Source organism: Chenopodium album, chromosome 2 (genome assembly GCF_948465745.1).
Source record: "Chenopodium album chromosome 2, dcCheAlbu1.1, whole genome shotgun sequence".
NCBI lineage: Eukaryota > Viridiplantae > Streptophyta > Magnoliopsida > Caryophyllales > Amaranthaceae > Chenopodium > Chenopodium album.
Genome location: NC_137835.1, coordinates 79,037,154 through 79,064,261, shown reverse-complemented (window position 1 = coordinate 79,064,261; position 27,108 = coordinate 79,037,154). Strand labels below are relative to the sequence as shown.

General features: G+C 35.4%; 3 pseudogenes across 2 annotated transcripts; 1 reads left to right on the top strand and 2 right to left on the bottom strand.

Moving 5' to 3' along the window:
• Positions 1–14: 14 nt before the first annotated feature.
• On the top strand, positions 15–21,245 carry LOC145601951 (ABC transporter A family member 10-like; annotated as a pseudogene). The gene is made up of 21 exons (XR_014104473.1): positions 15–67; positions 994–1,082; positions 13,618–13,787; positions 14,291–14,379; positions 14,440–14,639; positions 14,957–15,024; positions 15,115–15,247; positions 15,354–15,473; positions 15,791–15,909; positions 16,290–16,454; positions 16,804–16,966; positions 17,054–17,179; positions 17,278–17,361; positions 17,703–18,064; positions 18,196–18,396; positions 18,548–18,657; positions 18,796–18,880; positions 19,012–19,140; positions 19,356–19,461; positions 20,314–20,402; positions 20,636–21,245. The product of XR_014104473.1 is annotated as an ABC transporter A family member 10-like (transcript).
• Positions 1,709–13,311, bottom strand: LOC145576713 (ABC transporter A family member 9-like; annotated as a pseudogene).
• A 51-nt stretch (positions 21,246–21,296) lies between the features above and the next one.
• Positions 21,297–26,722, bottom strand: LOC145576703 (ABC transporter A family member 2-like; annotated as a pseudogene). The gene is made up of 16 exons (XR_014098528.1): positions 26,363–26,722; positions 25,214–25,445; positions 24,944–25,125; positions 24,633–24,818; positions 24,446–24,541; positions 24,176–24,358; positions 23,821–23,980; positions 23,500–23,723; positions 23,182–23,299; positions 23,010–23,086; positions 22,836–22,925; positions 22,537–22,743; positions 22,223–22,504; positions 22,052–22,132; positions 21,780–21,956; positions 21,297–21,653 (listed from the first exon to the last, which is right to left on the bottom strand). The product of XR_014098528.1 is annotated as an ABC transporter A family member 2-like (transcript).
• Positions 26,723–27,108: the final 386 nt, after the last annotated feature.

Here is a 27,108-nt window from a genome sequence, read left to right as displayed (position 1 = left end):
ATATCAATTTTGAAGATTGGAGCACCCATCAGCAAAGCTTGATTGGAGATTGTACAGCTTTGATATTGTAAGTTTTAATTACACTTTTGTTAAACAGCCTTTATAATGAAATAAAGTACTTATAGAATTTTATTTTCTGAAGTATTGTTATTTCTTATGGTTTTTATTTTTTTCCGTGGTGGTGATGGTGGGATATGGTAGGCTTCTAGGTGTTTCTTCACTTTGATTAATTAGTTCAGTTGGTGGAGCTTTGGCTTAAGTTTTCTAAAGTTAAACAGTACTTATATGCCTATACGGCATTGGTATATTACCAATTTACCACTGCTCCAATCAAATATACGTATAAAGTTTTGTAGCTGTAACATTTTATTACTGGAACAGTTCTGGGTTCCGAGAAGCATGAGTGCAATTGTGTACAATTTGCAAGTAATTTAATAGGATGGTCAAAGCATCAGCGATAGACTTCAAGATATGTCTGTTTTTTCCACATAATTTGCACGATTTTTACTCTCACATAGTCAATTCGTCAATTCAGGAGAACAACGGTTAAGTATGGACTTGTAATGTATGAGATATTGTGCACACATACCTAGATAATTTACTTGCCTTTTATGTCTGTATTATGTAATGTATCATGGCATTCATAATTCATTCTCTCTCCATTTGTCTCTTCTTATGAAGCGTTAAAAAATCAGATAGTGAATCAGCAATCTGATGTTTTGTATAAATTTATTTTCTATTAATATCCTTCTACCCAGGTTGCTTTTTAAGTTACTTTACAAAATCATATGGTTGCTTTTGAAGTTAGATATAGTAGATCCAATTTTTTGAGCCCAACTGTTTCTTGTTAGGACAAAATAGAATTCATATTTCTGGAAAGAGATGATACCAAGCAATTTAGAGTTTAGACAGGGGATATAGGATGAGGTTTTCTGTCAGCTTTCATTCATTTAAACTTGATTGTGGCATTTTTATGTGACTTCCCTGCTACAGGTTTTTACATATTGAATTAGTTCCTGAAGGAAGCTGTCTAAGCAAAATTTTTGGAGATGATATAAGAGATTATGGTCTACTCTGATGAGGTAAATTTCATTTAGCTTGATAACTTGCTCTTCTGCTGCATGTTAATTTACAAGTTTTGAGAATTTGTTTTATTGCACTTCAAGTCTTCAAGTTTTCCCCAACTTAAGTAGAGATTTTATTTTATCATAATATGTTGTTGGTTTAGTTACCCATTGCATATTAAGAGTGATAAACTATCTCTTATCTAGAAGTTCAAAATTTTAGGGAGGATGATTTAATAATTCTAAGGCGATGAATATTCCTTAATTTGACATAGATTGTTGGCTATAGGTATATAAATATATTTCCTGATCTAAGGTTCTTAACATGGAATCAACTAAATGATGTACCATTATGCGAAGACCATTATGTAACAAATCACCTATTATAGTTCCTTTTTTGAAGAATGGGGTTTTATCTTTTATGTGAATATGGTGGGTTTGGGAAGTGTTACAGAATAAAGGTGAAAATCAAAGTCCTTCCATTATAAATCAAATATTTACAAGGGGAAAAAAAAAACTATCTTCTAACCTTCTTATCTATTTTCTGTTTTCAAACATATGATACAAAATTGAATACAAGTGTTCTTGTTTGATAAATCTGAGTTAATTTTCAAAGCTAAAATAGGAAAATCTGACTTTAATTACTAGGTAAAAGATACATCAGAAACTTGGCTAGGATGAATGACAATTCCTTGAAGTTCTGTAGCTGTTGACTTGGGGATATTTAAATTTAGGCCAGAAGGTATAGGTTTCTCGGGTGAGTGGCCCAATATTTCAGGAGCACCTGAATCATCTTCTCCCCAGTACACTTCCACCATAGTTCCCTGCGGATTCTCAGCAGACTCTGTTCCTGGGATCCCAACAAACCTTGCTCCCATGGGTATCTGCATGTACATTGTCAGTTGAAATAGGGAACAATTCACTAGTAAAGCCTGCCTGGTTTTTCTCCTTGAAAGTATAGTATTCTAAAGGGTTTATGTTAGCATAATGTGCTTACCTGTATCGAGGCACCAGATGTCAGACTCAGAGTTACGAATCTTTCCTCTGATGCAGCACTTTCCATCTCTTCCTATTTAGCAATATTAAGAAAAACTTCTTCTAGAGTTGCAAGGCCAAGCTGGATATCTGTTATACCAAATTCACTTTGTCTATCTTGGACCTCACCAAAAGCTTTCTGAATTAATCAAAATCATGGATAAGAATTAGAATAGGGATATGAGTTCATTATCCGTACTTTAGAATTCTTCTTGCTAAACATGTATGTAGGGTAGATGTCAGCATTCTATGTTCTATGACGACTAGTCGGGCTTGCTGAGTGTTTACCTTTAATAGTGGCTCTTTTTCATGGGGAATTATGTAGGTAGTATATAACTTAGTCTCCTCCATGGGCTCAACATCCAATTGCTGCCATGGTAGCATCAAATAGCATGTTAAGAGTGCAAAGTGCGAAACAATGGGTGGGTTGAAGAACATTTTGGATCTGGAAAGCTACTCTAGTCCAACTTAGTGACTTACCCTTTTAAACAACTGCTTCAACTCCTCTCGGCTTCTGTCACCTGTTTCGCCTACATTTTTGTCGAAGTTCATATTAGCAACAAAGCCTGTCCCAAATCGCATTTTTAATCGAATTGGTGTTCCTATACAACGTAGTCTTCCTTTTGCCATGATCCCTATACGATCACTTAGAACATCTGCTTCTTCCATTGAGTGAGTTGTTAGAACAATGGCTCGCCCTCTTTTTGAACTTTCTATGATGTCCCAGACATGTCTTCTAGTAAGTGGATCCATACCAGTAGTCTAAAAACTCAAATATTAGCCCACTATACTGACTGTAGTTACCTGTTCTTGTGGAATTTGAACAAGCAGGAAATAGATGCTAGGCCAGAAATAATTTTTTTAAAAAAAAAACTCCTGTACCGGTTCATCAAGAATCACCAACTTTGGGTCACCAATAAGGGCTGCTGCAACACTGAGACGTCTTCTCATGCCTCCACTATAACTACCAGACCGGACTTTAGCTGATTTAGCCAGCTGCACATCTTCTAGTAATTTGTGAACAATCTGGTTGTGATCAAAGCTTTAGACAAAGGTTCTTAATAAAAAATGAGAAGGGGGGGGGGGGGGGGGGGAGGAGGTGAGTTGGGTACATGGAGGTTCAATCAATTTCATGATACGTATATACATAGCTTATAATAACAAATTACTAAGAAAAAAACAAAAGAAATATTACAGACATTTTGGCAACAATAATGTGATTAATAATTTAATACAACATAGTCAACATTTAGTAAGAAAATTTGTGAGAGATTTTACATATTAGTCTTGAGTTATTGAAGCATTTATATGAACTTGGATACTTCGGTGGATGTTAAAAAATCTTTTTACTTAAAGCTTTTAAATCTTCGGCTAATTGATATCAGTTTTCATATGAATGCTTATGATCTTTTTTGTACACAAAGATGAGATATGTCACAAAAACTTTGATCTATATTGCTATATTGGGTACTTACTGTTGGGATGGAATCAGGATTTAGGCCTTTTATGTTGCAAAAAAGTTCAAGGTGCTCTTCACCACTTAATACACTCCAGAGGATATCAAACTGCAGGATTTTATTGGATGTAAAAAAGTCAGTTTATTTATCCTCAAGAATGTAGCAGTAGAAACTAGAAAGTGAAAGAGTTTAAACATTTACTAGGATTGTTGAATTGATAAACATAAAATACAAAGGAGAAGAGGATTTAGAAAAATACCTGAGGACATACTCCTATAATTTTTCGGATATTGGACATTCCAACAGAACTTCGAACGGAATGATCATAGATTAATGCTGTCAGCCATATGATGTCAGTCAAGTGATTATAGGTGTGTATAAATAAGGAATTGGAAGAAGCAAGGTTATGAAATTAATAAAGCTAGAAGCTATATTACCGTCCCCTCCACTCACTGGTGTTATACCAGTCAAGCAGCTGATAGTTGTGGTCTTTCCAGCCCCATTATGCCCCAGGAGGCAAAAGAGCTGATCTTTAGGGAAGTTGACCCATAAGCCCTACAAAATATGAGACATGAAGCAAAAAATAGAAAAGTTAAAATGGTAGCTACCTTTTACATTTCCACAGGATTTTATTTTTTGTTTTTGGAAAATAATATAATGTTATTAGGCAACACCCCCCCCCCCCCCCCAACAAAGACATGAAAGATAGAAGCTCAATAAGAATGTGCATGCTTCTGTATGACTCAGGAACATAATTGTTTTGGATGGGAAACTGAAGGATCCATCTCTCATGTTTAGATGTGAAAACAGGGAGGGAAGAAGAGACTGGGAGGAACCGTATCTCTCTAGTTAGGAGTATTTGGAAGAAAATTGCAGTCCCACTTCTCTCCCCTCTTTCTTTCTGTCATTTAATTTATTATCCATGATTGATGATATTTGTTATATAGATGAAATGCTTCAAGAGGAGGGGGGGGGGGGGGGGGTTTAAATTTAGTATGAAACTTGCTAGTCACTTTTTGTACAATTTAAAGGAACTTAACACTAGTAAAGAAACAATGCAAGGGAGATTTTACGATAAAAACTTCCCTTAGGCCTAATAGGATGTGAAAAACCTTGACCCCAAGGAATTTAGACTCAAACTTCCCAGTCAATTAGGCCAACTACTTTGTTACAACCTATAAAGAACTTGAGCCTCTAATGAGTTCCTCAACAAACTCATGTTCCCAACAACTATCCCCTTTAATAGTTGCAGCCTTGCAGCTCTAGAACTTCCCTCTGTCTTGAATCAAGACTTTACTCAAAATTCTACTACAGTATACTTCCAAAGTACCTTAACAGAATGGAATGGAGGAGATATCTTTAACTTCTTATCCAGTTTTCCTGGGTAAGTCTTGACTAGGCTGCGTATCTGAACTGCTACATCTGGATCCACCTTACCATCATCCATAAATTTTTTTATCTTGTTTTCTTCTTTAAGGACATCTTCATCATCTGGCGTGATCATCTCAGGTTTTGGAAGCCAACTTGTACCGCCAAAAAAGCCACTGTCTGAAACATTAAAAATTAAGTTGATGGATGAAGTATTATAAGTAGCAATTCACAACAAATCACTACCTCCGTCCTATAATAACGTTCATCTTCTTCCTTTAATTTTCACATTTCACTTAAATAGTTAAATCGTTCCCAAAATCCCAAGCTGTTCAATTCACAACAAATCACTACCTCCGTCCTATAATAACGTGCTCACTTTCCTGTTTAGTTGGTCTGAAATTAGTTTGCTCCTTTTTATAAAAGACATTGATCCACTATTGTATTACCACTCTCCTTCCACAACTAAAAGACATTGCTCATCACTGCCTTGGTAGCCTGCTTACTGCACACAGTTGATTTAGAAGGTGTGCCATGTCAGCAATCCGAAGACTCAAGCATTCTTGCCAAGTCATCAATCCGAGCATAGCATTACAAGTCAGCTGGAGTTCTAACAAATTCTGTTATGCAATATAACAGAATTTGTCCTGTTCTGTAACAAACTTTTAGTTTGTTATTAGTTTTGTAATATTCTAGAAAGCTGTATTACAGTTGTATAAATTCATAGCTAGTGACTCTGATGTTAGCTAATGAATTCATTTCTAATTTTCTGGAATTAATAAAAATTCTCTCCTCTTCTTCTCTCTAAAATTCCTTCTAATTTTTGTACTGAATTCTCTCAATTTAGAGAGAATTAACATGGTATCAGAGCAGTAGAGATCTGCTTTTCGATTTGATTTCCGCATTTTTCATTTGATTTGTTTTGAAAATTACAAAACAATTTGATTCTGATATTTTTTTGATTTTGATTACTCAAGAAGAGTATAATTTCTGTCCTAAATTCGAGCTCAAGAAGAGTTTGATTTCATCTACTTTGATAAAGGTTCAAGAGGAATCTGTTGAATTTCTACTCAACAATGGCAGGATCAAATGTTCTACCATTGATGCAAGATCCTTCAAGCGTTTATTTCATTCATCCTTCGGAAAATCCAGCAAATCCTCTGGTTTCTGAGAAGTTTAATGGTGAAGGTTATTCTGAATGGAAGAGAGGTATCATTTTGGCTTTGGCAATTAAAAATAAAGTCTGTTTCATTGATGGATCCTTACCTCGACCTTCTGATGTTACTAGTTCTGAGTATAGAGCTTGGGATAGATGTAATTCCATGGTTATGTCTTATTTGCTTAGATCTTTAGACACAGGTCTAGCTAAGAGTGTGTTGTTTCTTTCAACTGCTAGAGAAATCTGGAAAGATCTTGAAGATCGTTATTCTGTTACTTCTGGACCTCAATTTTATGGTTTACAGCAGAATTTAAGTGAGATATCTCAAGGTGATAGCAGTATTGCTGATTTTTTCACCAAGTTGAAGGTGATTTGGGATGAACTGAGTAGTGCAAGTCCAATACCAGCCTGTAATTGCAGAGGTTGTACTTGTAATTTGACTCAGCAATTTTTGAAGATTCAGTAAGAAGAAAGGTTGATTCAACTATTGATGAAGTTAAATAACAAGCACAGTTCAGTTAGAACTAATATTTTGATGATGAATCCCTTGCCAAGTATTTCAGTGGCTTACAGACTTCTGATTCAAGATGAGAAACAACAACAGATGACTTTTCAGAATGAAGAAAGAGCAATGGCATTTGCTGCAGCTGAAGGAAGGAATTACACTGGGAATCTTGGTTACAATAAGAATTTTAGGCACAAGTTGGTAATTGGGTCTGATAACAACAAATTTGCTGCTGCACAGAAAAAACAATTACTCTTTTGTGAGCATTGCAAGATTGGTGGACATACTATGAGTAGATGCTGGAAATTACATAGATATCCTCCTAGTTTTAGTAACAAAGGCAAAGTCAAGAAGTTTGCTGCTATTGCTCAAGGAGAGGATGATGATGTTGATGATGATGATAATGTCAGGCATATAACAGCAGACCAATATCAGCAATTCCTTGAATACTGCAAGAAATCTGAAGTTGAGCAAACTGAACAGCATACTGCAAATGTGGCAGGTACTTGTTTAATCACTTGTTCTAATTCAAAATGGATAATAGACAGTGGTGCCACTGATCATATTTGCAATAACTTAGAGTGGTTTGTTGATTATTCTGTGTTTGATAAAAGTGTCAAAACTATCACTATTGCTGATGGGAAGAAGGCTGAGATAAAACACATAGGTGATGTCAAGATTGGAAATGGTATAATCTTGAAAAATGTGTTGCATGTTTTAGGATTTCAGTTTAATCTGATTTCTACTCATAAGCTATGTAAAGATTTGTCTTGTGATATTATTTTCACACATGATAAATGCATGATTCAGGATCATTCTCAGAGATGTACACTGGTTCTTGGTAAGCTAGATTCTGGCTTATATGCAGTTTCTAATAAAGTTGACATAGAGAATAAGGAGTTCTGTATGGAGAAGGAGTCTGAAGCTCTTGTATCAGTAAATGATGAAGTTAAACTCTGGCATTTGAGGATAGGACATCTTCCTTTTGAGAAGCTACATCTAGTCAATAAAACTCTGCCTACAGTAGGAAAGAATTGTGATGTTTTGTGTCAAGTTTGTCCTAGAGCAAAACAAGCTAGAAAATCTTTTCCTATTAATGTTTCTAAGACTAGTGAATGTTTTGAAATCATCCATGTAGATGTATGGGGACCATATAGAGTAAAAACTCATGACAATTGTACTTATTTTCTTACAATTGTTGATGATTTTTCAAGGAACACTTGGACATTTTTGATGAGAAATAAAAGTGACTCAGTTGATATTCTGTCCAATTTTATAATCTTTGTTAATACACAATACAATTTGAAGGTTAAGTGTATTAGGACAGATAATGCAAAAGAATTGTGTGAAGGAAGAATTCTAAGTGTTTATCATGGGAATGGGATAAAGCATCAGAAGAGTTGTGCTGATACACCTCAGCAAAATGGAGTAGTGGAGAGAAAGCACAAGCATTTACTTGAGACTGCAAGGGCACTTTATTTTCAGTCTAGGTTGCCTGTCAAATTTTAGGGAGAGTGTTTGTTAACAGCTTCCTATTTAATCAATAGAATGCCCCTGAGTTCTATTGATTCTGAAATCCCATATGAGAGACTTAATAAGGTCAAAGTTGATTACAGTCATTTGAGAGTGTTTGGTTGTCTTGGTTATGTTTCCACACTCAAGACTAATAGGTCTAAATTTGATTCTAAAGCTGCTCCTTGTGTTCTGGTTGGATAACCCCCTAATCAGAAAGCTTACAAAATGCTAAACTTGGAAACCTCTCAGATTATTATTTCTAAAGATGTGAATTTCCATGAAAAACACCTTCCCTTTCACCTTTCCACAACCCTTAACAAACCCGATCCTATTTTTCTACCCTCAAACACAAACCTAAATCTGGATACTTCATTTGAATATCCTGATGTCTTTTCATTTCCTCAAACTGAAACACATTCTGACACTGAAACACAATATAGCATATCTGAAACACATTCTGAAACCATTTCTGAACCTGAAATACAAACTCCAATCAGACAACCCACAGATACAGTCTCCATCCCTATTTCAAACCCTAACACCACTAGACAATCTTCTAGACCACATGTCACCCCTGCCTGGATGAAAGACTATGTCTGTCCTGTTCCACCTGGTAGACATTGGTGTAATATTGTTTATTATGATGAGCTTCCTGTTGCTTAAAAGGTTACTGTGTCTGAGATGGCTAAAGTTGTTGAACCTGTTAGTTTCCTTGAGGCTTCACAAGATCAGAGATGGGTTGAAGCTATGCAAAGGGAAATAGATGCTTTGACAGCTAATCAAACATGGGTGCTTACTGATTTGCCTAAAGGAAAAAAGGCAATTGGCTGCAAATGGGTGTTTAAGGTCAAGTTAAAAAAGGATGGCACAGTTGAGAGATTCAAGGCAAGATTGGTTGCTAAGGGATTTACTTAGAAATATGGGATTGATTACCAGGAAACTTTTTCTCCAGTTGTTAAGTTACCTACTATAAGGTGCTTAATTTCAATTGCTGTCAGCAATAAATGGGTGATACATCAACTGGACATTAATAATGCATTTCTACATGGTGATTTGACTGAGGAAGTTTACATGAAAGTTCCTGAAGGGGTGCCTAATCCTGATAACAAAGTCTGTATTTTAAAGAAGTCTCTTTATGGGTTGAAACAGGCTAGTAGGCAATGGTTTGCTAAGTTGACTTCTGAGCTTACTGCTATGGGATATGTTCAATCAAAAAATGATTATTCTTTGTTTCTCAAAGATTCTCAGGCTTCAAAGACCATTATTGCAGTATATGTTGATGATATACTGATTACTGGTCCAGATGATACTGAAATACAGACAGTGAAAAACACTCTTCATCAAAAGTTCAGCATTAAAGATTTGGGTGAGCTGAATTATTTTCTTGGGATAGAGGTGTCCAGGCTTGCTACTGGTGTGATTCTTACACAAAGAAAGTTCACAAGGGAGTTATTAGCAGACTGTGAACTTGATGTATCTAGAGTTGCTAAAACACCACTACCAGTTTCTATGAAGTTGAGTTCTGATGATTCTGCCCCTTATAGTGATCCTGCTAAGTACAGATGTTTGGTTGGGAAGTTGAATTTTTTGACTCACACTCGTCCAGATTTGTGTTATGCTGTACAAACTTTGAGCCAATATCTACATAATCCTACTGTTTCTCATTTTAAAGCTCTGCATCATCTTCTTAGATATGTGGCTTATACAGCTGCAGGGCATCATGATACAGTCTACTACCAAGCTTGTTCTGCAAGGGTATTCTGACTCTGATTGGGCAGCATGTTCTGATACTAGAAGATCAGTCACAGGGTTTGTTATGCTCTTAGGCCAGAGTCCTATTTCCTAGAAGTCCAAGAAACAAGGGACTATTTCCAAGTCATCTTCAGAAGCAGAATACAGAGCCATGGCAGCTGCTGCTTCAGAAATAACTTGGTTAGTCAGGTTGCTGCAGGAACTAGGAGTTCCTAATTTGGGTCCTATTCAGCTGAAATGTGACAATCAGTCAGCAATCCACATTGGCAAGAACCCAGTTCATCATGAAAGAACAAAACACATTGAACTTGACTGTCATTTTACAAGGGAAAAAGTGCTGGAAGGTTTGATTGAGTTGGTTTATGTGCCAACCAAGGAGCAGTTAGCTGATGTGTTTACAAAAATTTTAAGCATCCCTCAACATAATCAGATTTTGTCCAAGCTAGGCATGATTGATTCTCAATCACCCACTAGCTTGAGGGGGGGTGGGGGGGGGTATTGGAGTATGTACTGCAGCTGCTAGTCAAGATCAGCTCATCACTGCCTTGGTAGCCTGCTTACTGCACACAGTTGATTTAGAAGGTGTGCCATGTCAGCAATCCGAAGACTCAAGCATTCTTGCCAAGTCATCAATCCGAGCATAGCATTACAAGTCAGCTGGAGTTCTAACAAATTCTGTTATGCAATATAACAGAATTTGTCCTGTTCTGTAACAAACTTTTAGTTTGTTATTAGTTTTGTAATATTCTAGAAAGCTGTATTACAGTTGTATAAATTCATAGCTAGTGACTCTGATGTTAGCTAATGAATTCATTTCTAATTTTCTGGAATTAATAAAAATTCTCTCCTCTTCTTCTCTCTAAAATTCCTTCTAATTTTTGTACTGAATTCTCTCAATTTAGAGAGAATTAACACTCTCTCCTTCCGCACTTTTTTTTAGAATAGTTATGCTACAACTTATCACGTAAAACTGTGTAACAAAAGAAAAGGGCATGCTATTATGTAGAGGGGTTATCCCACAAGAAAATTAGTTAAGTTATCCTATACAAGAAGAAAATAGCTATGTGCACATGTGCTAGTGATTAAATTTGGCAAGAAAAAGGGTGTAAGGTCAAATTATGATCGTTATCCTATTAATAATGAACACTCATCCTTTCTTTAGGCTTTTCCTACGGAGTATTATACTGACTGAACTATCTCTCTCTCTCTCTTTTTTCCAAATAATATTTGTTAATTCCCATTCATAGTGTTTTTTGAAATATATATATGAATATATGATTCTTAGAATAAATGAACTTACCATACTAAGTAGGTTAAGGTACATTGCAAGAAAGAGAACTAGAAAGTTATTCCGCTTGAAGAATCTAAATCGAAAACGCAACCCTATGATCATTGTGAATAATGAAACAAGGAACGTCATTATAATCTCCCATGCGAGCCAGGAAAGCCAGTAGGCAGTATCATAAAGCCCCATGATATTCATTGCCTGTCAAATAAAAACAGTGTTATTATGTCAAAAATGTGTTTTTGCCTCTCAGTTTTAAACTACGGTCATAGGGCAATTCTTGTAATGTCTTTTTTATCATTTCAGGATAGGTGACAATTCTTTTTCGAAAACTATTTAGTAACTAAGGGAGTAGTTTGAGAACTTACTTGACGTAGTTTTTGCTCTTTCTCTATGATCAAGTTGCTCAATTGATTTTGGAAAACCTGCATGCTGATCAGCAGCAAACATAATTTTCCAAGATACAAAAATATCTCACTCTGCGAATTCTTGGCGGCAGGGTGAGCAAATGGCTTCATGCCAACAGTCCAGTTGAAATTCTGATCTAAACCAGATTATTATTTCCAAAGGCACAAAGAGGGAGATAAGAAAGAGGGGATAAGATAGAAAAGAAAAACTAGTTAGGGCATTGATATTCATATCTGGTGTGTGAAAGGAAATGTATAGTTTTTACAGAAGTGAGGAAAGAAGATATACCTCCAACAAGAGTTCGAGCAATTTCTCGTTCTGCTGCAATCTGTAGGGGAATTTGGAATTTAAGAAAGGTTTCTTGAGATGGAATTATATATACCACTGAGGAGTTGGGCTGAATTCCATAGCTGATGACTGTAGTGTTTCTGTCAACCAGATGCAGAGCTCCTGGGCTAACTGCAGGGTTATCAAGGAACCATGCATCTGTTTCATTTTGATTTTTGAACGATATAACCTGCATTCCCAATATTCGTGATCATCATCACTCAGAGATATCAACAGATCAATAATCAAAACCCACATATGCTTTAGTTCTGCTACACCTGAATTCTTGCATTAACTGAAACTCCTAGAAGATATGTTTTTCAGAGTACTAAATCTCAAACCCAAAGTGATACTACTATAGATAAATAAATCAATTGTTTGTGTAGGTTATAGTTAGGTACTCCCTTTTAAAACACGCTGCAAGGCTTGCAAGAGGTGTATCTATGCATGTTTTTTGTTCTTTTTCTTATTTTTTCTGTAGCCGTATCTATACATGATTGTTTGAGCCTTTATGGATCAGTATGAAAGTTACTTGAATTAATGGTTCTAAATGCTGATATCATTTGAAGTACATGCCCTATTCCCTCTTGCATAATCCATCTTTATTATCATACTTCTATTATCGCCTCATTTTTTCCATGTCTTTCTGAATATTTATGTGTGAAGTCTTTCTCATTAGCTCACAATTAAAGTATAATCAAATTCAAGAATATAAAAGGGAGGATTGAGCATTTCGTAATAAGTTTGTAAATGGGCATGTGTCAAGTTCATTTGGAGAGAGTTACGAATTTTATAGGGTAAAGTGCAAAACTATCCCAAAATTATATTACAATAAACGCAATCATTCTTCAATGGTAACTCTATTCGAATTTGGGACTCATTTATATGGGGTATACATGTATAGGTAACTTGGGTAAACCTGGGTTCCATTTGCTTCTAAACTTCTAAAGCTTGGTTTTGCTCATCATCCACATTTCAAGCACAATAGACATTCACATGTGGGTGTATAATACAGATAAAATCGCGGGCTTCCTCACGCAGTCATGCATGAAACATACCTTGGAGGGTGGAATGGGTCGACCTGGATTATTAGCCATGATAGCGTCAATAATGCGTTGAATCCTACGTTTGGAGTCCGATGACTCACCACTCCAAACAAAGTCATAGCAGGGCTTCCTTACACTAAACTCCTCACAAGGTGGAATTGGCTGCATGAGGTTGTGGTACGCTGGGTCAGGCATGTCACGATTCTCTGGGTTTGCCCTGCTTATGGCGTGATTCATCGTGTTTATGAGACCCATTAGGAAGATATAGAAGAAAGTCATGAAGAATAGTTGGAACAAGGTGTTATTTTTCCTCCTTGCCAACCGCATATTTTTCTTTACTAGGGCCTTGATTTGCTGCAGTAGCAGAGGGATCCCGCTTTGTAACTTCATTTTTCAATTAGAAACTATAATCTGAAAAAAGAAAAGAAAAGAAGAGATTAAAAAAGCTTGTTAATCAAACATATGAAATATATATACTTGTGCGCAGAGGACTAGCTACATTATAGTTTATCTTTTTTTTTTAATAGTACATTATAGTTTATCTAAATGGTTAAAATTAAAGCTATTTCCTTGGCCACTGATTTTTTAATTTTTATATTGAATAATTTCTTGTCCGTAAAAAAGTACAACAAATCATAAACAAGCAATTTGTTATTCATATATAAACTGCTGGTCTTTTAAGTTTTTTAATTTTAGGAAGTTGATCGTATCTAAGAGAGGAGGAAATATAGAGACAATACAATTTAAACAATCAGAGATTTGCTGGGCTGGTTTAAGATCTATAGGTCATGGAGATTTCAACGCACGGACGTGCCGGCTTTGCTACACAGGCTAATGCTTTGTTTAGAAAGAGTCTTACTTATCAGGTATGTGCTCTCCCTTATTTTATTCATGGGAGCGTCTGCATTACCAGCAACATCATTGGAACTTCCATGATAAATTGATAATGGATGCATGTGACTAGTTTTAAGATAATATGCGCGCCATTTTTGTGTATTATTTTATTAATTATTCTCACATTAATTTAAATTAATATATATATTTTTTTTAAGGTGAAGTGAATATGGTCTAAGCGTGCCTTTATTTATTTTATATATAAAAATAACATTTTAGTGTACATTTTTCATTTTTGGAAGAGTATCAAAGTTACATGTCATGAATTCAAATGGGAGAAAAATGTTATATCAGGATAATCAGATATCTTCCATTTAGTATAGAATATATCAGATGTAAAGATAAGGCAGAGATAATAATAAGTTAATTAAGTTTTTGAATACACAACCAATCATATTAATGATGAAGGTTGAAAGCAATTTTTTTCCCTCTATTGATGTATTTTTGGTTTTGAGCATTTGATTTTGTAATGCAGAAACGAAATAGGACACAAAACCTCTGCCTTTTAATGACTCCGCTGGTAATAGTAGTATTCTTTGCAACTGTGGAGCATTATATGAGGGGGTTTGGATCCTCTAGAGTTGAACTCTATAGAGTTCAATAAATCTAGACCCTCCACAAAAGATCAATGGCTAATATTCATCTTGCATGCATTTCAAAATAAAAAATAAAAGTTCAATAAAAAATAATTCCACCTGAAGTCAAATGGGCTGTCCGATCCAAATATATGCCTTTTCCTGACTTGCCGCCTCCTTCGTGTCAAGTCTCCGGCAATTGCCCTGTCACTTTTCTTCTCACCGGCACCAATCAATCCTTTGTCATGAGTACACTCTCTCCCTCTCTTTCTCTATCTAATTTTTGACTCATCTTTCTCTATCTAATTTGGTAGGGAGTATATACAAAAAAACTTATTTATGGACATAGAGAGGATATCATACTATATTGTTGGATTAAATAAATCAACAATTTTATCCGTTCATCATCACTATGAGGCCCACTTTTAAGAAGAAGTTATTGATTTATTTACATGAATGTCATGTGATAAATAATACAGTAGCTGTGTATCTCAGAAATGAACGTGTATTTTCTCATTAAATACTATATCATGCATGACAATAGCTTAAAAAAATGTTAATGACAGGTATGGCTGAAAAAATGTTTCCACCAGTGTCTATTGAAAACCCTTCTGACATGGATCGTTTAGTCTTGGTAAATATGCATACTTGATTTTGTGTTAATTAAGTTGGATACTATTCATACTATCTGCATTTCAAATAGTTTTGATAAAACATGTACCAGGCAACTCCAGCTCCCTTATTTCAATCAAACTATCTGGTTGATGCTGCCTTCCAACCTGATTCGCCTTCACCCCTCTATTATCTGCAAACCAAGTGCAAGCCCAATTCTTCATTCCCTTATCCGACTGGGAAAGGTATCACAAACTTTATTTCTTTTGACCCTTCAATTTCTCCTAGTATTAGTGTGTGTAGATCTTGTATACTCCTTATTGCTTATATTTCAATTTGTTATGTTTTCAGAAGTAAAATGCATGGAAGGATTAAAATTGTGGCGGAACAGCTCATCTGAAATAAACAAGGAAGTATACAAAGGCAACGGAGCGAACAAACAAAACAAGATTGATAACAATTTCGGTGCAGGTAGTATGATTTATTGATTTAACACATTTTTGCTGCTGTAATAGACCTAAATTACTCTAACTCAATATTTTTTTTTATAAAAGTTAAGACTCCTTAGGTTTCAAAAATTATGAATCAGTTTAATTTTGTTCATAAAATGTGTACTTACATAAAGCAAAAGTAAGATCATCAATTCTTGTATGAGGATAGAACTCATATAAGATATAACAAGCAAACAACTATACCTAAGAGTATTCTTTTTTTTTTTTTTAAGATGAAAAGTCTTAAGTAGTGATAAGAAATTAAGAATCTATTTTTGTTGGTTTACATTGTGGCAGCACTTGATTTCTCGGATACCAACAAAGCTAACTTCAATGTGACTCTTTGGAGCGAACCAAGTAGAGCTAAATCCGCGTCTTCTTTTAATTTTTCTCGTTTGCCAAGGTTAGTGAATATGGTAAGGCTCCACACATTCTGTTTCCAAAAATTTTACCCTTTGTGTTTAACATCAAGATTGATTGGGTTATCAAGCTTTTCATGCTAACAAACCATAAAAGATCTAAGAATTTTGATTTAGTGGCGCTATTAGCATAGGGTTATGATATTTGATAATTATCAAAAAGTTATAACAGCAATTTATGGTTTGAGGTTTGAACTACAAAGCACATTATTGAGCTGTGGTTTGGTTTCATAAATAATGGAAATTGCACCTAAACTACAAACCGCCCAAAAAAAAAAAAGGTTTGGTTTGTGGTTTGGTGCAGTCTGAATACTCTGAACATCCCTAATTTCTTCTCAAACGCTAAATCTAATTGGTAAGATGATGTGCATGTGCAGGCATCCAATGTGTATCTGCAGGCTTTGCAAGGATCTGGTACCCAGATACTGTTTGAGTTCATGAAAGAAGTACCAACCACACTTAGAATAAGTGCTTTGTTAGCAGCAGTTGTGGATTTATTGTTGCGTATGACAACTTTTGGACTACTTCTGTTTCCAGTTACTGTAAGTATGCTAGTGTTTTAAAGAATTACCAGTGGTTATGCTTGAATGCTCCATATATATTTTGTAGACAATGCTACTATGAAGAGTTGTTTCCGGAAGTAGTATATTTTAATAAAAAAAGAGGGCTGGTACACCACACACAAACAGTAGAAAGAAAATTTGCATGATTTTAGTAATTACACTGTATTACAGTTTAAAGATGTGATCAAGTACAATTATATCATTTACTTCTTTGCAGGTGCATCAGCCCTCCTGAAATACTGTATTTTGTGTATGTGGTCTAAACAAACTGACTATACTGCTTAAGCAGATTTCTACATGCTAACTCAAAGCATGGCTTTGTAATCAGGTCTTAGTAAGCTTGATTGTGTATGAAAAGGAAAAAAATTTGCGAATCATGATGAAAATGCACGGACTTTGTGACACAGCATATTGGGCGATTACTTATATATACTGCCTTTTTGTTTCTCTTCTTTTTGTACAATTCTTTCTCATTGCTGGCAAGTTATCAGGTAAGCATATCATCACTTTTCGTTTTGAATCTCACCCCATTCTATGTCTTATTAGTTACAGCAGTAAATGCGCTTAAAATTTTACAGGTTTATATTTTTTCACCAAGAATGACTACATTGTACAATCTATGTTCTATTTCGTCCATGTAAACTGGCAGATTTCATTTGCATTTGTGATTGCTGCTCTTGTGCCTACAGTGAAGACTGCTCAAGGTTTGATTATCACAATTCCATTTACTAATTTGTTTGAATTGTTAATTTCTTCTACTCTATAAGTTATTTATGATCATGCTTGTGTTGTCCCTTTTCAGTGATTTGCTCGACATTCATGATGCTATGTTGTATCATTGCATTTTATGTTGTCACAAAATTTTTTGAATCTTCTGATTTTTCAAGTAAGTAAACTCTACGGGATCTCCATTTCTCTCGGGTATGTATGTGCTCCTTTTTTATGTTAGTACAAGTATAATACATGTTCATCCCGTTCCTGCCTCTAGGAGTGAAACGAAATTCCTAAAAATCAGCTAAGAATGAAATTTCCTTACTTTTGTCATTTAAGTGTTTCAAATAATATGCCTAGAAATAGTTGTCTCAATGATGATCTGTATTGGTTTCAAATTTGTTTACTCAAACTGTGCCTTTTACTCTACCATGTTAGTTGCAGCTGCTAACATAAAACTCAATTTTGAAGCATTTTGATGTTGTACTAAGTATTTGTATAATTCTGATTGTCCAGGTAAAGCCATAGTCTTAGTTGAGATGTTTCATGGGTTTGCACTGTACCGAGGAGTGTACGAATTCCAAAAATATGCTTCATTTGCTAGGAGTGGTGCTGCTGTTGGAATACAGTGGAAGAACTTAAATGACCCAGGAAATGGGTTGAAAACAGCTATGACCATCATGATGGTTGAGTGGAAGGTTATGCTTTTGTTAGCTTATTATCTTGACCAGGTTGTATCCACTGGGAGTGGCAGGACTAAAAGTCCATTATTCTTCTTACACTGCTTGAGAAGGAAACCTAAATTCCCACAGCAAAATATGCAGAGATATACTTCTCAACTATCCTCTTCAAATGATCATAATGATGTGGCCCAAGAGGTATTAATTTTAATTCATATTGATAAGCTTCTTTATCGATGCCATCAGCTGTCAATGATCTGGATTATTGCGCCTTTGTTTTTAAACGAAAAATTGCCTTGTTTAACAATTGCATTTCTGTCTTCTGGCAGAGACAAAAGGTAGAACAATTGATGCAAGAAGGAAGCACAAGCCACACGGCTATCTGTGACAATATCAAGAAGATTTACCCAGGAAGAGATGGAAATCCAGCAAAGGCTGCAGCTAGAGGGTTGTCTCTTGCTTTAGCAAAGTCAGAGTGCTTTGGCATGCTTGGTCCTAATGGTGCAGGAAAAACTTCATTCATCAGTATGGTCAGTACAAATCTACTGTAATACTGTTTATCTATGCTGTGTTTGTAGTATTATCCTTTCAAATGGATGTAATGATAGGATAATGTGTGTCAGATAATATTCTCGAGCCATGAATTTTTTATGGGGTTTAACTTCTAATACATCTGAACAGATGATTGGTCTCACAGATCCAACTTCAGGCACTGCATACATTGAAGGTTTAGACATAACAACTTCCATGGATGATGTATACACTTGCATGGGAGTTTGCCCTCAGTTTGAGTAAGTGTGAATATTGCCCTTTTGCTTTAAAAGTTTGATCAGTTGCTCATTTTTCTTGGATAATGGCATTTCACTACCTTTTGTCTCTCACGTTCTGTAGTTAAAGTCTTGAAATTTTAATATATTTTGCACCTGCAGCCTACTGTGGGAGACACTTACTGGAAGGGAGCATCTATACTTTTACGGTAGACTTAAGAATCTTAAAGGTTCTGTATTGACACGGGTACTTCGCTTGTTCTCTTGGAAAAAAAAATATATGGCATGTCATTGAATGCATACCGTAAGTAGTTAATAATGTTTCATGTTGCCTTCTTTACAGCAAATAACACTTTCCCACTCCATTCTATTGTTTAGGCAGTTGAAGAGGCTCTCAAAGATGTTAACTTATTCCATGGTGGTATTGCTGACAAATGTTCTGGCAAATATAGTGGAGGCATGAAGAGAAGGCTCAGTGTTGCAATTTCACTAATCGGCGATCCTAAGGTTTCCTATAAGAATTTTGCATTCCTGGCCTCTTTTGTTTATATTGCCGATTGTTCAATTTTATCATGATTTACCTTGTCTAAGATAAATTTTCCTCCCAATAATGGATTTCTGTCCGTACAATTTTTTAATGTCACCTATCCTATCCATTGTAATATGCTTGTGTATTGGTCCAAAGGTTTTATCCTAATACCACTATATTGGATCTTTGGAAGATTGTTTACCTGGATGAACCAAGTACTGGATTAGACCCAGCTTCCAGAAATAGTCTATGGAATGTGGTGAAGCATGCAAAGAAAAATCGAACAATTCTTCTCACAAGTGAGTAATCTAGTTCTACTTTACAGCCATTAATTTCTTAGGACTTAGTTTTATTATTATTATACATATACATAAAAAAAATTATCTATCTACTCTAAAGATAATCACTAGTCTCAGAAGCAGTTAGAACCACTGATTTCTTAGGACAGTACTTAAGGGGGAAATATACTAGTGTATCAGCCTGATTGACTTAATATGCACATCAGATGGCATTTTCGGTAAATGTATCAAAGTGCTTGTGGTATTTTTATAACTTTACACGGATGGTGGTCACACGGACGTTTGCACTGAAATTTGTTGACTAACGGCCAAGTTAGTCAAACCAGTAACGATATTCTCTGCCGTTTCTTCACTTCACTTTACCAAACTGATTGCCTGGGTCTGGCTCGTACTTAAGTCTGTTAAGCAATTAGAAGCTTCAAGAAATACTATAGCTACTAGTTTCTATACATTGTGGAATATGATAATAATCTTGACATAATAGTAGACCAGGGCACATCATCTTTGTATTGAGTTACTCAAAACTATTAGGAAATGGACAGTGATAATAGAAGCTATGTACGTCACATTGCTGACATTACGCAATTTTTTTCATTGGCTGCATCTGTTGAACTCTCTTTTTTGAGCGATCAATTTAATAAATGAAGAATAAAAAAAATAAATCAATGCTTACAAAAGCGATATGATAACAAAAGCGATCAATTTCTTTTTTGAGCTCGACTGTTAATTTAATAAATGAATAATAAAAAAAATAAATCAATGCTGCCCTTTCTTCTTGGAAAGGTATATCTCAAAGTAAACTAGTCAACTTAAGATGTGGCTAATTCTGACAGTTTTTGTAATATATGTCAGCTCATTCAATGGAAGAGGCTGAGGCTCTTTGTGATAGACTAGGAGTCTTCGTTGATGGTGCTTTGCGCTGTGTAGGAAATCCAAAAGAGGCAAGTTTCATAGTATTAATTAGTGTTTCATTGCAACTTAATTTTATTATTTCAATATGTTTGAATTTTCTTAAGTTTAGCAAGTTGAATTTAGTTCAATATATATATATATATATATATATATATATATATATTTTTTTTTTTCCTTTTTCCCAACTATTCCTGTTCTAATCGTGTCATTACAAAATTATAAAATTGTTGGTTTCTTTGGTTGTATTGATGGTGTATGACAGCTGAAGGCTAGATATGGAGGTTACTTCATCTTTACAATGACTACAGTGCAAGGGAATGATACAGAGGTGGAGGACATGGTACTAAAACTTTGCAACAATGCTAATAAAACCTACTATTTGGGCGGTACTCAAAAATTTGAGCTGCCCAAGCATGAAGTCCGCCTAGCTGATATATTCCAGCTTGTTGAGGATGCCAAAAGTAGGTTTTCTGTTCAGGCTTGGACTCTGGCTGACACCACCCTTGAGGATGTCTTCATCAAGGTCACTCGTCAGGCTCAAGCTGTTTCGCCTGATGAGTAATTCTTCTTACCATCTACATGTTTAAGCTCTAATTTGACTTCTTTCTTTACATCTTCAAATAGAGAAGTATTAGGTATCAATGTTACCAGCTGGTAGTGTAACATGCTCAGCTATTTTTCCCTGTTAGGTGTAGTATTTTTTGTAATGGTGGTGTTGTATATAGCCTAAGTTGTAGTAAAAACAGTTCATTGGATGTGACGACAGTTTTGAGCTGCTCCACATTTATAGTAACATAAAACCAAGGTTTTTATGTATTGATCTAATGAAGCGATTTTAATCAACAGTGAATGACAGTGTAGGCGTTATTGACTAGTCTGCGACAAAATGTTTTCATACTAGTTTTGGTGCAAAATGACAATAATTTGCTCTAAGAATGACAAGTCCTTGTGATGATTAATTGACTATAGTCTTACAGAAAATCTGTCAATTTACACGGTTACTAAGGATCATAATTTGCCTATGAATCAAAGCAATTTTCTGACAGTTGACTAGGATCAATCACCCTTCCCACAACTCCCTTTGGCTGCCCCAAGGACCTTGGGTGAACCACAGGGAGGGTCGGCTGTACATTTGAAGGAACTGGCCTCTCAGCTGAATGTCCTGAAATGCAGAGTGCGCCTGAATCATTCTGTTCCCAATGTACTTCGACCATAATGCCTTGAGGATTGTCTGCAGTCTCTGATCCTGGAACCGCCACGTACTTAGCTCCCACAGGTATCTGCATTTCTATGAAACTTTTTAGTGCCTAAAAATATAATTTCTAAAATGAATAATAATCTTCAATTGGATCATTGATAAAAGTTTTCAGATTTGGAAGAACCGTCTTGATTGTAATTGTACTTGCCTGAACAAGTGCCCCAGATGATAGAGTAAGAGTCTCCATTCGTCCCTCAGCTGCAGCAGTTTCCAACTCTGCCTGCCTTGCAATATTCAGAAAAACTTCTTCCAAAGTTGTCAAACCAAGTTGAATGTCTGATACACCAAATTCTTGCTGTCTATCTTGGAGCTCTCCAAGGGTTCCCTAAAAAAATAGCCCTTGAAAATTGCTTGCTATTGGAGGGCAAGTTATGGAGTTTGTAACGATGTATCTTAACTCATTGAATCAAGGGTGCTTACCACCAAAAGGGGCTCTTTCTCACGAGGGATTACAAATGTAAGAAATGCATTGCTCTCCTCCTTCGGAATGACTCCCAAATGCTGTAAAAACCGTGCATGAAACAAGTTACTTCTGCAAAGAGAGAAAAACAAGCCCTTTAAAAAATAAAACGTATGTATACTGTAACTTACATGTCTAAAGAATCTCTTCACTGTCTCCTTGTGAGCTGAATTTGTTGCTGAGTTTCCATTTACAAAGCTCAAGTTAGCAACAAAACCAGTGCCAAATCGCGACTTTAATCTGATTGAAGTTCCAATACAGCGGAGTCTCCCCTTGGCCATGATACCTATGCGATCCCCTAACATATCAGCTTCTTCCATTGAATGTGTTGTTAGAATGACAACTCTTCCCCTCTTTGCATTTTCTATTATGTCCCATACATGCCTCCTGCTTATTGGATCCATACCTGTAGTCTACAATTCGAACAAAAATCAGTTGTAAATGCTTCAAAACTTTCTTGGAAGTCTAATAATGAAATCAGCTGACTAACATTACTACTATATTATACCGGTTCATCCAAAATCACTAATTTTGGGTCGCCAAGGAGAGCAGATGCAACACTAAGGCGTCGCCTCATTCCTCCACTGTAACTACCAGCTCTCACTTTGGCTGAATTTGTTAGTCTCACTTCCTCCAGAGATTTCTTTACAGCCTTTACTTAACATGCAAAAATATATAAGCTCTTCACACAAATGTAACAAATCAGGCATATAGGAAAGTTCTGCATTAAAGTCTACGAAAAACCTCTTTAGTTGATTCAGGCAGTAGGCCTTTTATTCTAGCAAACAGCTGCAGATGCTCTTCACCAGTCAGTTCATTCCAAAGAACGTCAAACTAACAGAAATAGCTGAAAATTATGAGAGTCGAATATCTTTTTATACTTTACAGCATTGTGATAGGGCCATAAAAAAGTATTACCTGAGGACATAGACCTATAATTTTTCGAATATTTGACATTCCAGATGAGTTTCTGATGGAATTTCCATATATTAAAGCTGTGATTCAATCAGTTACAGTAGAGATAGTCGATCAATAATCCTTCTTCAACGAGAAAGTCTAAACAAGTAAAAATTAATCAGACAGGTTATACCATCTCCTGCTGTCACTGAGGTTATGCCAGTCAAACAATTGATTGTAGTCGTCTTTCCTGCTCCATTTGGTCCCAATAGACAAAAGAGTTGATCTGTAGGCAAATTTACGTATAAACCCTGATAAAAACAAGCTGAAAGTAGTCAGAATATATAAGTGACAGAAGAAATACATTTTGCAATTAAATTATCCTCTTCAATCCCTTCCTGTATGCCAAAACTCAAGGATTACATTTCGTTCATTTAATTGTCATCATATAATTAAGGGTAGAAATCGGCTAGTTTCTTGGAGTAAAATGTCTAGGAGATGAATATGATACCTTGATGGCATGGAAAGGATCAGTCTTTTGACACTTACAGCAGCAACCAATGCTAAACTTTCCAGGATATATCTTTACTAGACCACGAATCTGAACAATGTTAGAATCAATGTCATTTGATTTCATTTGCTGCTTTACAACAATTTCCTCCTCAAGCACATCCGTGTCATCTGGAGTAATATCGACATATGCAGAATCTGAATTGCAGCAGCCACATAAACCACCTGATCAAAGACACAATCATGGGAAAAAGGTCAGAAGTTCTTTTTACCAACTATACTATGAGATATACATATCAAAAGGAAACTCGAGTTTTTGTACCTCGAGGCTTATTTTCCCCTTTCCCTACCCAGTAACTCGGGTTCAGAAAGTAGAGTAATGATTTCCTCGTACCATTGGGGCTAGGCATTACATTATCCAAGTACAACGCCAAAATAAACCAGAACACAAAAGTATATAGGAGTCGTATGTAGATATCATTCTGCATAAGGATACAAATGATAAAAGGAAAAAATTAAGAGAGCATTTAGTCTATACCTGCATAAAGCTAAACATACTTATGCATCATATGTACTCCTTTATTGGTGTATAGCAAAGACACCAATCTAGTCATGTAGTAAAAACATATAATTATATTGAAAGTTGGAAACTATACTTTCCGGCAAATAAAACATACCATTGTAAAGTAACAATCAGATTGACCAGCAGGGCACTTCACTCGTTTACTCCAGCTGATCACAGGGATATTATGTGATTCAACTGCATCGTTGAGCATTTCGAGGGCATGGGATAACAGAGCTGGTGGGAGAAAATATAATTTGCGAGATTTCTTAGAGGGCTCAGCTGCAAGAGCTGCAAACTGCAACATCAAATTTGTGCATTAAAACACATAGGGTGATCAGAAGTACTACAAATTTCTGGTCTATAACTTAGAACACTGAAGTACCTGTGAAATGATTCCAATCAGAAAAATCCAGAACCCGGCTCTATATGCAGAAGAAGTCTTGCCAATAAAAGCATATAGCAGGAAGGCAAAACCGGTCTAATATAAAAACATATCCGAACCAAATGAGAGAAAAAACAACAAAGGATGAACTGAAAGTCACTTGATGTATAACAGATACGAAATGTACCATATTCAGCTGAAAAAGGAAGAAAAGAAAAAACAGTACTGCAAAACTGTTATGTAAGAAGAATTGAAACTGTAATATCATTCCAGAGAGGATAATACAGAGCGATGAAATTAGTATGACAAAGGTCTCCCAAACAAGCCACGAGAGCCAATAAGCAGAATCGTAGAGTCCCATTATATTCATGGCCTGAGAAACCAGAATATCAGTAAGAGAAGAATCAATGCATTATCAGATTATCAGAAGCTAAAAAACTCGAGTTTCAGACTTCTACAATCGAGTTATTTCCATCCTCAGCAAGTTTAGAGTGTTACCTGCCGCAGTTTCAGTTCTTTCTCCAGGACAATAGAGCTCATTTGAAACACGAAAGGAAACATGGAAACCGTGAAGAAGAACAACGGAGCAATTAGTCCATAGGCAGTAAAGGATCTATCTTCAAGAGTTTCTGCAGGATGTGGAAATTCCTTCAATCCGACAGTCCAGCTAAAACTTTGATCTAAAGCAAAGATGTTCAGAATGTAAGACACATTTCAGAGATCATAAAATGTCAGACTGTCAATGATGCAGAACTGCAAATTGATCACCTGCTAAAACTGATCTAGCGAGTTCACGTTCAACAGCAATTTGAAGTGGTATTTGAAACTTCATTACAGGAGTTTCAATCTTGCCACTTTTTCCTGTAGTTGTATAGTTAATTTGGATTCCATAGCCCATAACAGTAGCACTTTTCTCAACTAAATGCAGGGCTGCAGGACAGCGTGAGGGATCGCGAAAAAGCCAGGCATCAACATCAGCTGGTGTTCTAAATGATATAACCTGAATGTTTATACATTATACACAATGAACCATTTTAAGTAAAGGTGTAATGTAACTGACTAATTTCATAGTCACCTTCAACATTCAGTACATAAGTCCTCCCTTTATAATTTATTATCTTTACTGTGAGAATACGAAATAGGCATTGCTATTTTTATCTGAACTGAAATTATTTTAACTGATTTTAAGACGAGCAACATGTGACAAACATAATGTACTGAACTACTTGTTTAAATTATTGACTACATGAGGGTTAAAAATAAAAAAAGGGTAATGTTATATGTAGTCCTAAGGACTATATATAAACATTAAATATATTCTTGGAATTTGTATAAAATTAGGAATTCATGACAAAAACACGCGTAAATCAGTGTTATTAGTGTTTATATTTTGATGATTTTTTAACACTTTACGATTTTCAGGTGTAAATTTAATGCTAATATGTTTCCATAAAAAAAATACATTAATTAATCAAAGCAAGCTCTTTCTTTACCTTTCATTCCATTAATCTATTCCTTTCTTTTCCTATATAATCCTTTAAAAATCAAAGCAAGCTCCAAATTTCAAGAATTAAGATACAAAAAACCAAACAATAATTTCAACTCAAATTCCCCAAAAACTTATTAATTAAAACACCCTTTCAATCTAGATTACATTTCATTTTTATTTTTAACAAATGAAACCGTTCAATTTCACCCTAAGATGCAAATACATAACTTCAACCATTCCATCTCATTATTAAAAAGAAAAAATCATAAAAAATTGAAATTTATAAAATACAAATATAAACAAACACATATACATAAATGAAAATATATAAATAGTGAAAAAATCAGAGTGTTTCATCTAAAAATTACCGTGGTAAAAACAAAAGAAAAAAGACGGTAAAAAAGTAAGTGTATTATAATTAAACCTACCTTGTGGGAGGGAATAGGACGTCCAGGATTATTAGCCATGATACGAGACACAATATCTTGTGCCTTGTCACTAGAATCGCCACTCCACACGAAGTCATAACACGGCCGTCGAATGTGGAACTTGGTTTCACACGGCGGAATAGACGGCGAGACAACCGCCTTCGGGTCCCTAACCTCCGGCTCAGAAGGTGAATAACGGCTAACCTTGTCGACGGCGAAAAGGAACAAAAGGAAGATGAATGGTGCAACAAGTTGTAAGAATGAGGAGCGCTTGCTCCTCATTGCTAACCATAAGTTCTTCTTTACAAGTGCATTTACTTGTTGGATCATCAATGGGAACCCTCTTTTTAGTGTCCCCATTTTTTGTGTGAAAAGGGACTTTATGTTGAGATGTTAAGTTTTTTGGGTTTTATCTTTTATTATAGTCTAATAAGTTATGAGTACTTGTTTCAAAAAAAAAAAAAAAAAAAAAAAAAAAGGTTTTGACTACTTGTTACTTCCGTCCACACGTAATCTTCTTATTTGAAAATATTGACTGTAAATTTGAATGTGTCAAAGTCAATATTTGATAAGATGAAGAATTAGTGATTTAATGTGTGCATCGTAAATAAGGAAATATCTAATGAGTAAAAGATGGGTTACTAATACAATGAACTAAAATCACAAGCAAAACGCGTGAGGGTTGTAATTTGTATAGGTGATTTTGGAAAGCATTTTTAATTTGGTAATTTTAAAAACTGAACCTG